Genomic DNA, 11,200 nt, shown 5'->3' with positions numbered 1-11,200 from the left:
CCTTGCAGCGGGGCGGGGGCGCCTGGTTACCTGTGTCCACCTGGAACCTCGCCACTTCCCAGCGGAGCTGCATCCTGGGGCTCCGGCTCCGTGTCTCAGGAGGCTCTGCAGGGCGGCTGGCCCAAGGGGCTCCTTTACTCCTCTGGTGGTTGCCTCACGCCCGGCCGCGGCCCGCACACAAGGCGGGGAGGCGAAGCTGTTGCCGGGTCGGTAACACTTGGAACAACGCGAGGATCGTGGAAACGCAGCTGGTGTGGAGGGCTTCCCGGGTGCAGGTGCAGGTGCAGGTGCAGGTGCAGGTGCTCCCCGCGGTTCTTCCCGGGGCCCGCCGTCCACGGCTCTTCGCGGGCCCCGGGTGCAGGTGCGGTTGCAGGTGCAGGTGCTCCCCGCGGTTCTTCCCGGGGCACGCCGCCCACAGCTCTTCGCGGGCCCCGGGAGCAGGTGCAGGTGCAGGTGCAGGTGCAGGAGCTCCGGGCGGTTCTTCCCGGGGGCGTGCAGGTGCGGGTGCGGGTGCTCCCCGCGGCTCCTCCCGGGGCCCGCCGCCCACGCGCTCCAGCTCCGCGGCCTGAGCCTGAGGATCGAGCACCACGGCCGCCCGGATCCGTGCCCCAGGCCGCGTGCCCTTCACCCCGGCAGGTGCTCCCCGCGGGGACCAGCCGTCCGTCCGCACGTGGGGGGCGGCGCTGGAGGGCCCGACCCCGCGGGAGCCGAGAGACGCCGGCAGGGCGCAGGGTCGGAAAGGGCGGCCGAGAGCTCAGAAGACGGAGGAGGCCGGTTCCGCACCCCCGGGCCCCGCGCTGGGTCAGCGGGGGTGACGCAGGCTCCTCCGCGGGTTGCGGGGGAAGCGGCGGCGCCGGGACCCGCCTGGTTCGGAGCCTGCGAGTCCCGGGGACGGAGTGGGCGGAGCTCCGGGCGGCGCCTCCCCCGCGGCCGGGGCGGCGCAGGGATCTTCAAGTGACAAATACGTTTCAGGCAAGGCTGTACTCAAGTTCCCTGGTGGTCTAGTGGTTAGGATTCGGCGCTCTCACCGCCGCGGCCCGGGTTCGATTCCCGGTCAGGGAAACACGTCTTTTTCTAATCCGATCACCTAAAATTCTTTTGAGTTATCATACTAGTTTTATTCCATCATAAAAGTTGAATTCGTGTTTGAATGTTGTTTAATCTGAGATTTAAAATATGCCTTTTCCGCCCAGGTACAGCGGCTGGTTCCTTCCGTGTGCCACCGAGCTCCCTGGAGGAGGGATGCCGGGGGGTGGGGGGAGTGGGGGGGTGTGGGGGTGGGGGGGTGGGGGGGGGTGGGAGGTGGGGGTGGGGACGGCACAGAGGAGGCTGTAGACACCGGGTTCCTCCTGCTGGAGCACCTGGTGAGACGCCGTACCCAGATCGGGACTGCAGAGCTGGAAGGGAGCAAGGTGAAAGGTGGGGGTTGCGGGAGACCTGCACGGGAGGAGGCCTGCACAGAGAGGAGGGTGGGTGGAGAGGAAGGACAGTAAGTAGGTGGTGGGTGGGGACGTGGGGGACGCGTCTGTTGCAGGGCTCATCTCCTTAAATAAACCGGAGCTCAGAACATGGTGGAGGGAGGAGCAATGCACGGGAGATGGAGCCCACACCCCTCCCCGGGGCTGACCGTGTTCTCTGTAGGTAATTCCAGCAGAAATGTCCAGAAGTAGAACGAGGAGAGCCGTGGCCCCCAGCACAGGAAGGGCCAAAAAGGACTGCCTATCGCAGTTGTGTAGAAAATCAAAGAAGAACATGATGAAGGTTTTGAAGATGGCCTATTGATTTGGAAAGGGTGCTGACTGGGAGCCTGGTGAAGCTGTGTTACACTTAGACTTGGTTTGAAGAGGTCAGCCAAGTGAACTTTTCCTGTGGGTCTGGAGCGAAATTTTTGAGTGATGATGATAGATTTTGAGGAAGTTCTGCTGTAAAATGAGAACTGAAGGCCCAAGAGTGGGAGAACTGAAGGCTCAAGAGTGGAAACGTTTCCTAAGAGAATGAGCACAGCATAAAGAGCGGAGGTTTGCAGGCTGGACTACTGCCAGAGGAGGACGAAGTAGGGAAGTCCAAACAAGAAGAATCAGTAGGAGTCACGGTCAAAGGAGCAGCAGAAGAAAGAGTCTAGAAATTGCAGTGTATTCATTAATAGCATGAAGGATATTTCTCTTGTTTGCTTAATTTCTTAACAGAGTTTTAATTTTATTTAGTCTTGGTGTCATCCTTATTGTGTTTCATCCATACTATTATTATTTTTAGTCAAATAAGAACACCTTTCTAAATACTATTGTCATTTAGACACAGCAGTACCATATCACATTACCTACACATTGCACAAAGTTGCTGCTTTCCAGAGCCAGAATATCGTGTTCAGTTCTGTCCTTTTGAAAAAGGGAGAAATGCTGAAGGACTGTTTGCAGATATTCCACATATGAGGAGGTTCCTTAAAGACGAAGGAATAGAAAGTATCTCACCGCACAGATGAAAGAAAAGATTATTTGCTGCATACCAAAAACATTTTTTCTGGGCTTGTCAAATCATTTCATTTTAAACACAAAATCATCATATATCTAGGGTTAGGGTGATACATAATTGAATATTAAGATGCCCGGGAGAAACCAAGGGTGGGGAGGAATCAAGTGAAGGACTTTCAGCAGCATCTAGGACGGTGGTTTATAGGACATATGGTTTGCAGTAAATTAATGGATTACTTAATCAAATCAAGAAGTAGATTGTTAGGACTCCACTTGAAAATAGTCCTATACATGTTCAGCCCTCATAATTCTATTTTGGTATGAACCACTGAAAGGAGGTTATATTATATTTCCACTGAAAGGAGAAGTGGAAAGAGAATTACACTGAGTCAATTGAATAATGTCTACAACTTAATGAGTTCTTTCAGATTCTGAACACTAAACCAAGTACTTTATCAAGTAGTTCAACAATTATCCTTGTTTTGTAGTTTAGGAAACACAGACTCAGAAAATTTATATAACCTATTTGAAATCACACAAGTATGTGGGGGAACCAGGACTGCAGCCCAATATGCCCAACCTAAATCTTGTATTCTTTAAGACTCTCCACACTACAACAAATTTTCTGGTAGCATATTGGCGTCTTCTTTAGAGCGGTCTTTACAAATAGGATGGCTCATGGGGAGTGTTGCATAGAAGCAAAGAGGAATTATAGGACATTTCAGGTTCTCTTTTAAAAATATAATTGAATTCTAAGCATGACAAGTCTACTAAAATTCAACTCTTGTAGTTTCTGGGGGTTACCAGATTCCATAGAAAGATGTGAAAACCTTTTAGTTAAGAAATAAGTTCAACAGCAAACACAGTGTACTAGCATGTTGATTTGTGAAAGGTTCTTTTTTTATTACGATTTTTATTTATTTAAAAATCATCTTTACCACATCTCCATTTGATCATTACGATTTTATTGACTTAAAGATGATTCTTGGGCTTTCTTTCATAGTCTTCCTTTAAGAAAGAGGCTATAGAAAAATAATATTTTTACACTAGTTACATAAAAGGAAAGCAATTTAAATCTAAGCCATGGATCTACTTGATTAGCTTTTTAACCAGCTTATTACATCCTCTGAATTTCCAGTATCTCTATATAACAATATATAGTATTTTATATAGCTTGCTATAGTTTTGTGTAAGTTATGTTTTTTGTGAATTCCTAGATGTCAGAGTTCATAAAATATACTTGTGCTGCCTTGTGAAGTGATAATCATGTGACTGATGGTCAAAAACTGTTTGTTTTTTGGTAGGATGCCTGAAGGCCCTAAAGCGATAGTAAGCCAAGAGCTCCGTGAGGGCAATGTCTGTGTCACCTCCATCTTTGTATCTTCTAGGCTGTGTTGGTACTTGGCACATCAGAGCAATTCAAATGACTCTTGAGTGGATAAATAAAAGAATAAGGCACAAGACTGAACTGGCACTTCTCAGAAGAAACATATGTGACCACCACATTTTTGAAAGAGTATCGACTTCTTTTGTAATCAGGACATGCAAATTGAAATGAAAAAGATCCTTTTTACACCCATCAAAGTGGCAAAAATGAAAAAAAAAAATCTAATACCAAGTGTCGAGGATGTAGAACAACTGACACTCTAAGAAGCTAATGTGGAAGTGTAAATTGGTGCAATAAAACAACTTCGGAAGACAATTTGGTTTTATCTAGTAAAGCTGGAAATTCCCATACCCAGCAGTTCAAACCCTGGGAAATCCCTGCACAGGTGCTCTGGAAGATACATAGAAGATTGTTGACCGCAGCACCATCATAATAGACCCAAACTGGAAGCAACCTGAATGTCCATCAAAGGTGGAGTGGCTAAATATATTGTGGTATAGCCATACGATGAAATACCGCAGTATAGGGAAAATAAAAGGATTACAGCTCCTGTGGTCGACAATCTGAATCCAGAAAAATATGACTTAAAAGCAAATCAAATAGAGAATGATTCCATTTTATAGAAAGCTTCAAAATGCTAAGTTAGAAATATTGTTCATGGGTAGATATATACACAGATGGCAAACTATAAAGAAAAGCAAGAGGGTGATTAATCCTGGCTAATAGAAAAGATGGACGAAGGATCTGGCAAGAAACATGCGGGGGGGGGTTTTGAAGTACTGGTAATGCTGGCCTGGGTGTACACAGTTGTTAAGTCTCATTTGATTATTTATAGCTTACACTACTTTTCTCCACCAGTTCGATCTTTAAATTAAAATGAAAAACCAAAAGGAATGAATGACAGGTTTGGGCAAGCTCTGGGATGACGGCCTGCCAGCAACGTCTAGTTGAGCAGAATCTCGCTCCTCTGGGCAGCCCATCTGGCTGTAATCGTGCTTTTCTAAAGTAGGGAAGTTTCGTGCATTTTGAAAAGTGATAAATGTGAAAACGAACCACAGGGTGGCATCATACACTCATGAGTCCCACTTGGACACATGGAATCCAAGTAACCCATTCTTGCCGTGGAAATGTTGAGTGTAGTTAAAATCTAGAGTTTATTGTATTCGTGGGGAGCAGCAGGGCATATTTTTTATTCTTTTACCTTCTTTCCTCTCATGTCGACGATCGTGCTTGATTTTACTTGCACTGTGTTACCAGGTTAATGTTTGAGGGCAGCAATTCAAAAAAATCCAATGCAGCAAGTATGCAGGCCCAGCTTGTGACATTTAGTCACTCGTCTCTCCTCCAGTCATGCACCCTTGTATTCTTTCATTTAACTAATGTCTGCAAATATTTGTTGAGCTTTCTTTCTGTTTCTTTTCTAAGTCAGAAAGAAAGGCCCCAGAGACTTAATATGAGCAAAACCCAAATCACTATTATTTGCTTTTCACGTAGTTGTAGAGACAGGCAATAATCACATCATTACAAATTTAAATTGCAACTGACAGATTCTGTAAGGAGAAGGTGGTTCCACGCTAAGGTTTGGAATCAGTTGGAGAGGTCAACAGAGGGATCCATCTGTTGAGAGCTGAAAAACAAACCTAGGTAAGAAGGAGAGAAAAGAACTTTCTAAGTTGGAGGAACATGTGCAGGGGCTGGTAGCAGGAGAGAGCAAGGAGATGGACTACCCACGGATTGAAAGAAAACCAGGATGGCTGGATGGCAAGTCACAGGTGGTGGGGCAGGGTGAGGAGAAGGGGGCAGGTGACAGATGGCTCTGCAGCCGGAGGCGAAGGATGTTGCCTTCACACGAAGAGCACTGGGGGAGCCACAGGGAGGAGAGTGGGTACAGCAGTGGCCTGGTGCCCGTGCCCTGTCGCCAGGAAATCCGCAGCTTCACCAGTGTCTGGGAAAGATTCCGGCTTAGGTGCTAGAGAGCGACACAACTCTGTTCACCTACGTATGTGTGATTTGCTTTTTCAGGGTGAAGGACATCATTTAAAGACGGTAATATCATTTCCATCTCAGCTGTAGTCATTAGATTTAAGGTCTTTCTACTAAAGAAACATGACTCCATTGTATTTATTTTTGAATCAGTCTAAAAACCATCCCTTTTGAAGACAAGGAGACATAAAGCATGATTTCTTAACAAATCAATAAACCTATGCAGCTCATCCGCAACAAAATAAAAAGCCTTGGCATCTAAAATATAAAAGGTATGAAAGAAAATGTTTATATTGTTGTCTTGGAAAGAACTAGATATTAGAAATCAGGAGATCGGGGTCACATGACTGTGGGAAAGATGATCTAATGTGGCTGGGCCTCAGTTTTCTTCATCCGTAAAATGAAGTACTGGCCTAGGCTATGCTCTTCTAACTCTGAAGTTGTGTAAATCTGCAAATTTATGTAAAGCAAAATGTACATGCAAATAATGTAGCGTTAGAGAAAACAGGTATTGGGGAAGTACCGTGGTATGTATTTGAATAAAGGTGTGTGAATGGGATTGAAGGAGACTTATTTTGGGTCTTAAGACATTTTTAATAAACTAAATTTGAATAAGCTACACTACCATTGATTGGTAGTATACTACATACCAGATCTTATGAACAGTATCTTACTTAATCCTCAGAAAATTCTTGTGAGATAGCTCTTCTTTTTTTATCCTATTTTACTAATTAAAAAGTAAAGCTAAAGCTTACACAGATTCAGTAATACGTGTAAACTCTCACAGTTAAAGCATCTCAGGATGTGTCTTGATGTGTCTGATTTCAGAACTTGTCCTAGTCATCATACTATTTATTACATTTCTTGAAGAGTTGAGATTTTTAAAAGTGGCATCTATATTGAATAAAATAGAGAATTATAAATATGGATTTCAAGGTATTTGTAAGTGATCTGTTGAATGAGTACCAAGAATTTCAATAAGCTCCCACATCTTAAAACAAACAAAACGGCTTTATAGACTTGATTTGATGAATTAAACATGCACTCTCCTGGATATGGCTATGAAGCTACACTTATTAAGCAAACCATCTCCTTGTTAATATGTTTTTGCTGTATCGGTAAAGGATCCACTCAGAGGATTTTTTGACCATTTTAACTCCTAAGCTATACGTTTTAAAGGAACAATTAGACAAATAGCTTTTCCATCACTTTTCTTGCTGTGTCATATCCTGATGACAAACAATGGTGAATTTTCTCTTTTCATCTCAAGCTTCTGATGCCCAGAGCAAGGAAGCTGCCTGCCGGACCTTGTCGTTTGGAAAGAAGTGACTAAATGCATTTATATTGAGTTATGTTGTCCGTAGCTCCCGCTCTGGGCATGCTTGAGGTTTGAGGGTCACATCAAAGGAATTGTGTTCTCTGTTGTGAGAACTGGTCAGCGTTGGTCAGATAGTTCATCGGTTCATTGCTGGGACCTGTTCCTATGAGGGTCATGGTCAGGAGGCACTTGACGTTTACAGCTGTTCCCTCCGTGCAACACACTTGCCTTACATCTGCTCACTGATTCAGTTGTGATGGACTTACGGGTATCTTTGGGGTGAAGGTGCTCACTGAACCTTGAAAGGGAGCACAATGGCCCACCAATTTACCATCCTTACTGTAGTAGTAAAGGATGTTTGTCATCAAAGGCAATGCTTGCCTCCCGAGCTAGGCCGTACCCTCATCTGATGGACACCAGACTATCTGTGGCTTTGACGCTGCTTGACACTTGGCCATTTGTCCTGGGCTGTGCTTATCTTTCTGAGAGAGAGATGCCAAGACAATAAGATGAATCTAGCAGTGGCTGCTTGTGAGACACAAACACGTGGCTGTCTGAGTTCTCATTTAGGAGGTGGCGTGTGACTGTGACAGAGAAATGTGTTACGACAAGAGTAAAATATGGTCTGAGTGCCCTGTGTTTTGCCCTCCTGACTCTCGTGAGCACATCTCTGTCATCTTGCCAGACTCCAGGGGAAGCCTATTTAAAGCAGGCGTACTGGGGCAGACTGGGAAGAGCAGGACAGGGAAGAGGCCAACCATTGAGGAAGTCTACACAAACAGCCACACAAAGTGCTAGTCGGATTGTTTGGGTGAAAAAAAAAAAAAGTCTTTACGTTCTCTGTAATTAAGGGAAAAAGTTTTAAAAAGAAGTGATGAAAGATCGAGGAAGCAGGGTTTCACAGTATGGTAAATAATATTCAGCTTGATAGCTTATAATCACAAACGGAGGGGTTAACTCAGTTAAAATACTCAGTTGTTTTAGGAGTTTCAGTTGTTTTCTGAGCAATTTAAAACTTATCACCCCACTCGTACACATGAGACATTACGAATAATAGGCATTCTTCCCAAAATACTGTTTCTTCACATGAGAAAACGGGACTTTGTTATCACTGTGGCGAAAACACAAAACTATCACAGTGCACACTTACTGCAAGAGGCTTGAGGGTTAACTTGCCAAAGATATTCAACCTCTTTCTCTCCCTTAAGAAAAACAAAACAAGAAACCTTAGGAGGCATTCTATTACATGCATATCCATTTCATATGCATGAATCTCTTCATTCCCACAGTAACAGAATGATAACTAAGGTCAAGGAAACAGAATATTCAGTTCTCAGAAGACTAAGAACTTAGAGGCATATAAAAATGCCTCTGGTTATAAGATTCTTTAAAAACTATACACATATAAACTGTAAATTGCTCTGGAAAAGCATGCTTCCCTGTAGGCCAAAGCATTTAGGCTAGTTCAAAATCCCTTCCTGGTAGTAAGAATCGTTACTGTTGATGGGTTACTGGGCGAGTCTTTCTAGGCCACATGACGAGTGTTGTTTTATGACATGATGGACCTGGGATGTAGAAGTATTCAGAATGATCCAGCATTCTCCTTGTCCCCCTCCATGCCATGCCACGACCTCTTATCTTTTACATACAGTGAGAGATTGGGGTTTTTATTTTCTTTTCGAACTCAACTAACTCAGATACTTCATCTTTTTTTTTTTTTTTTTTTGATTTAAGTAATCTCTACACCCAACCTGGGGCTTGAACACACAAGCCCCAAGATCAAGAGCTGCATGCTCTTCCGACTGAGCCAGCCAAAGAGCCCCTGAGACACCTCATTTAGTTCTTCACCATGTTGCTTCGCCTTTGCCAATCACCTCGAATATTCTTTGGTAGCCATTGAGGGTCAAGTTCACTGATTAAGGTAAAGTTCTTATGACCTGCTTGAGAGTTAGAAGTCAAAACTGGGAAAGTGCCAAAAACGATTTCCTTTTATGCTATATGATGGAATAAAGTGGGGTCATTCTTTTTTTTTTTTTTTTTAATCCTTTCCTATGTTAAAAGGGTAAGATGGTGTAGGTTTTCATGCTTATACAGTAGACAGACTTACTCCTGTCAATAATTCAAAGTGATTCCAGGCAGGTTGAAATATTCTTGGTTAGTCTGAGTCTGGAAAAGCAGTCTCAAAAGCCATAGCCTCGAGGTTCAAGGTATGGGCTGAAGAATCAGACAGGCCTGGGTTGAGTCATAGCTCAAACTGCTAGTGTGACCTTTGGCAACGAACCTCTTATTCTCCAATATGCAAAACAAAGATAATAACAACAGATTTCAAACCCCTAGCACAGAACTTAGCACAGACACCTGAACAACACTTGCCATTAGTATTAACATGTTTTCTTTATTAGACCTGTGCCTTAGGTGGTACTGGTTCTGTCAGTTATAGCAGAGGACCCGATTCCTGCCTTTTCTCTGAAGTTGAAACTGAGGGAGAAGGTACCACCTGGTACATAGGGAACCTCTTCTCATATGCCTCTGGCTCCTCTTACAAGACCATGGATGTAAGTTAAGGGGCTTTTTTTTTCTTTTTAAATTCTCCCATCTGAGTTCAAAGACTTATCCTTCCAAAGAATATGAGATATAGTCACAGTTTATGATGTCATATTTGTTGTAGTGCTTTGTCTTAGTTGCTGAAATATTCACAATCTCAGTTATTGCTTAGATCTTAAAAGAAATACAAGGGGAAGTCAAATTCCATTCTTTAGTAAAATGCAGAACTGAGAATGGCCCTATTGGGCAATAAAAACATGAAAAGCTTCAAAAATATATCTTTAGATCATTAGGCTTACAAAGTCAATCCAGATTATTAAGTAGTCTAGGGCCCTATCCTGATGAGATATTTTTAAAGTAAGCTAAATCGGCCACATTTTAATCAGTGTACATCTCTAGCCATGGATTTTTAAAATTGTGTCGGAGTACGTTATTATGCTACGGTATTGCCTCAAATCCAAGATGTACCTTATTTTTTTTCTTTCATTTTTACATTCTGGAAATTGGGATGACTTATGATCGACGGGTAAAGTTCTGTTGTGGTTCTTTTCCTTAAAAACTGACCTTAAACCAATAGTGTATCTTGTTACTGATGGAGTCTTACACTTAGGGAAATTGCTTGTGATGATGACCTAAGGTGATTGCTCTTACTCTGAATTCATGTAATGATTAAAAAGGAGTAAGTTGATTATATAAAGAAGATAATCCAAAAGGCTTTAAGACTTATAATACATATGTACATGTGGATCATTAGTGCCATCACTCTAGCTACTATTTGACCTTTTTAAATTTTCAACTTAATTTAAAAGTCCCTCAGATTTGTTCAAATGATAGGATTATCACATTTGTAATAGCAAAAGATCCCGAAAAGAACAACAGGCCTCTCCAGCTAGTTGTCAGAAACCCCTTGTCTCACTCTCATGGCACCTCCTTCTTTTGAGGATCCTTGTGAATAGCTAGAGTGACAGCTGTATCTGTCATTGTTAGGCTACAGAAGCACATTTGCACGTGCTACTACCTGCCATTCGGAACAACTTGTACACACATTGCTGTGCACAGTAGTCATTCAATAAATACCTTTTGGCTCCCTGATGTGAAATACAGAACTATGTTTTAGTTGGTGTTGAAATACATTTTGAGGGGCAGCCCTGGTGGCTTAGTGGTTTAGCGCCGCCTTTAGCCTGGGGTGTGATCTTGGAGACCCAGAATCGAGTCCCATGTCGGGCTCCCTGCATGGAGCCTGCTTCTCCCTCTGCCTGTGACTCTGCATCTCTCATGAATAAATAAGTAACATCTTAAAAAAAAAAAAAAAAAAAGAAAAGAAATACATTTCGAGGCCCAAGATGGAGCCACTCCTGCCCAGGTGGTGCATCAGTAAATGGAACTTCAGATAAATTTTGAGTCCCTGTGAATGTTCCACTTGACCACAAATGCAGTATATCCAGTCAGCCAATCCCCCAATGCCAAGCCAACTCTGAGCCTTCTCACCCTAAACAAGGT

General features: G+C 43.5%; 1 protein-coding gene and 1 non-coding gene across 2 annotated transcripts in view; one reads left to right on the top strand and one right to left on the bottom strand.

Moving 5' to 3' along the window:
• Positions 1–811, bottom strand: part of NCOA7 (nuclear receptor coactivator 7) — a 157,347-nt gene extending 156,536 nt beyond the window's left edge. Inside the window, exon 1 of the mRNA XM_035710108.2 lies at positions 31–811. The gene's annotated coding sequence lies outside the window, so the exon portion shown is untranslated. The remainder of the gene's footprint in view (positions 1–30) is intronic.
• A 179-nt stretch (positions 812–990) lies between these two features.
• TRNAE-CUC (transfer RNA glutamic acid (anticodon CUC)) lies at positions 991–1,062 on the top strand. Its single transcript has one exon. It is a non-coding gene; the product is annotated as a tRNA-Glu (tRNA).
• Positions 1,063–11,200: the final 10,138 nt, after the last annotated feature.

The sequence above is a fragment of the Canis lupus genome, chromosome 1 (assembly GCF_003254725.2).
Source record: "Canis lupus dingo isolate Sandy chromosome 1, ASM325472v2, whole genome shotgun sequence".
Lineage (NCBI taxonomy): Eukaryota > Metazoa > Chordata > Mammalia > Carnivora > Canidae > Canis > Canis lupus.
This window is presented reverse-complemented; position numbering and strand designations above follow the sequence as displayed.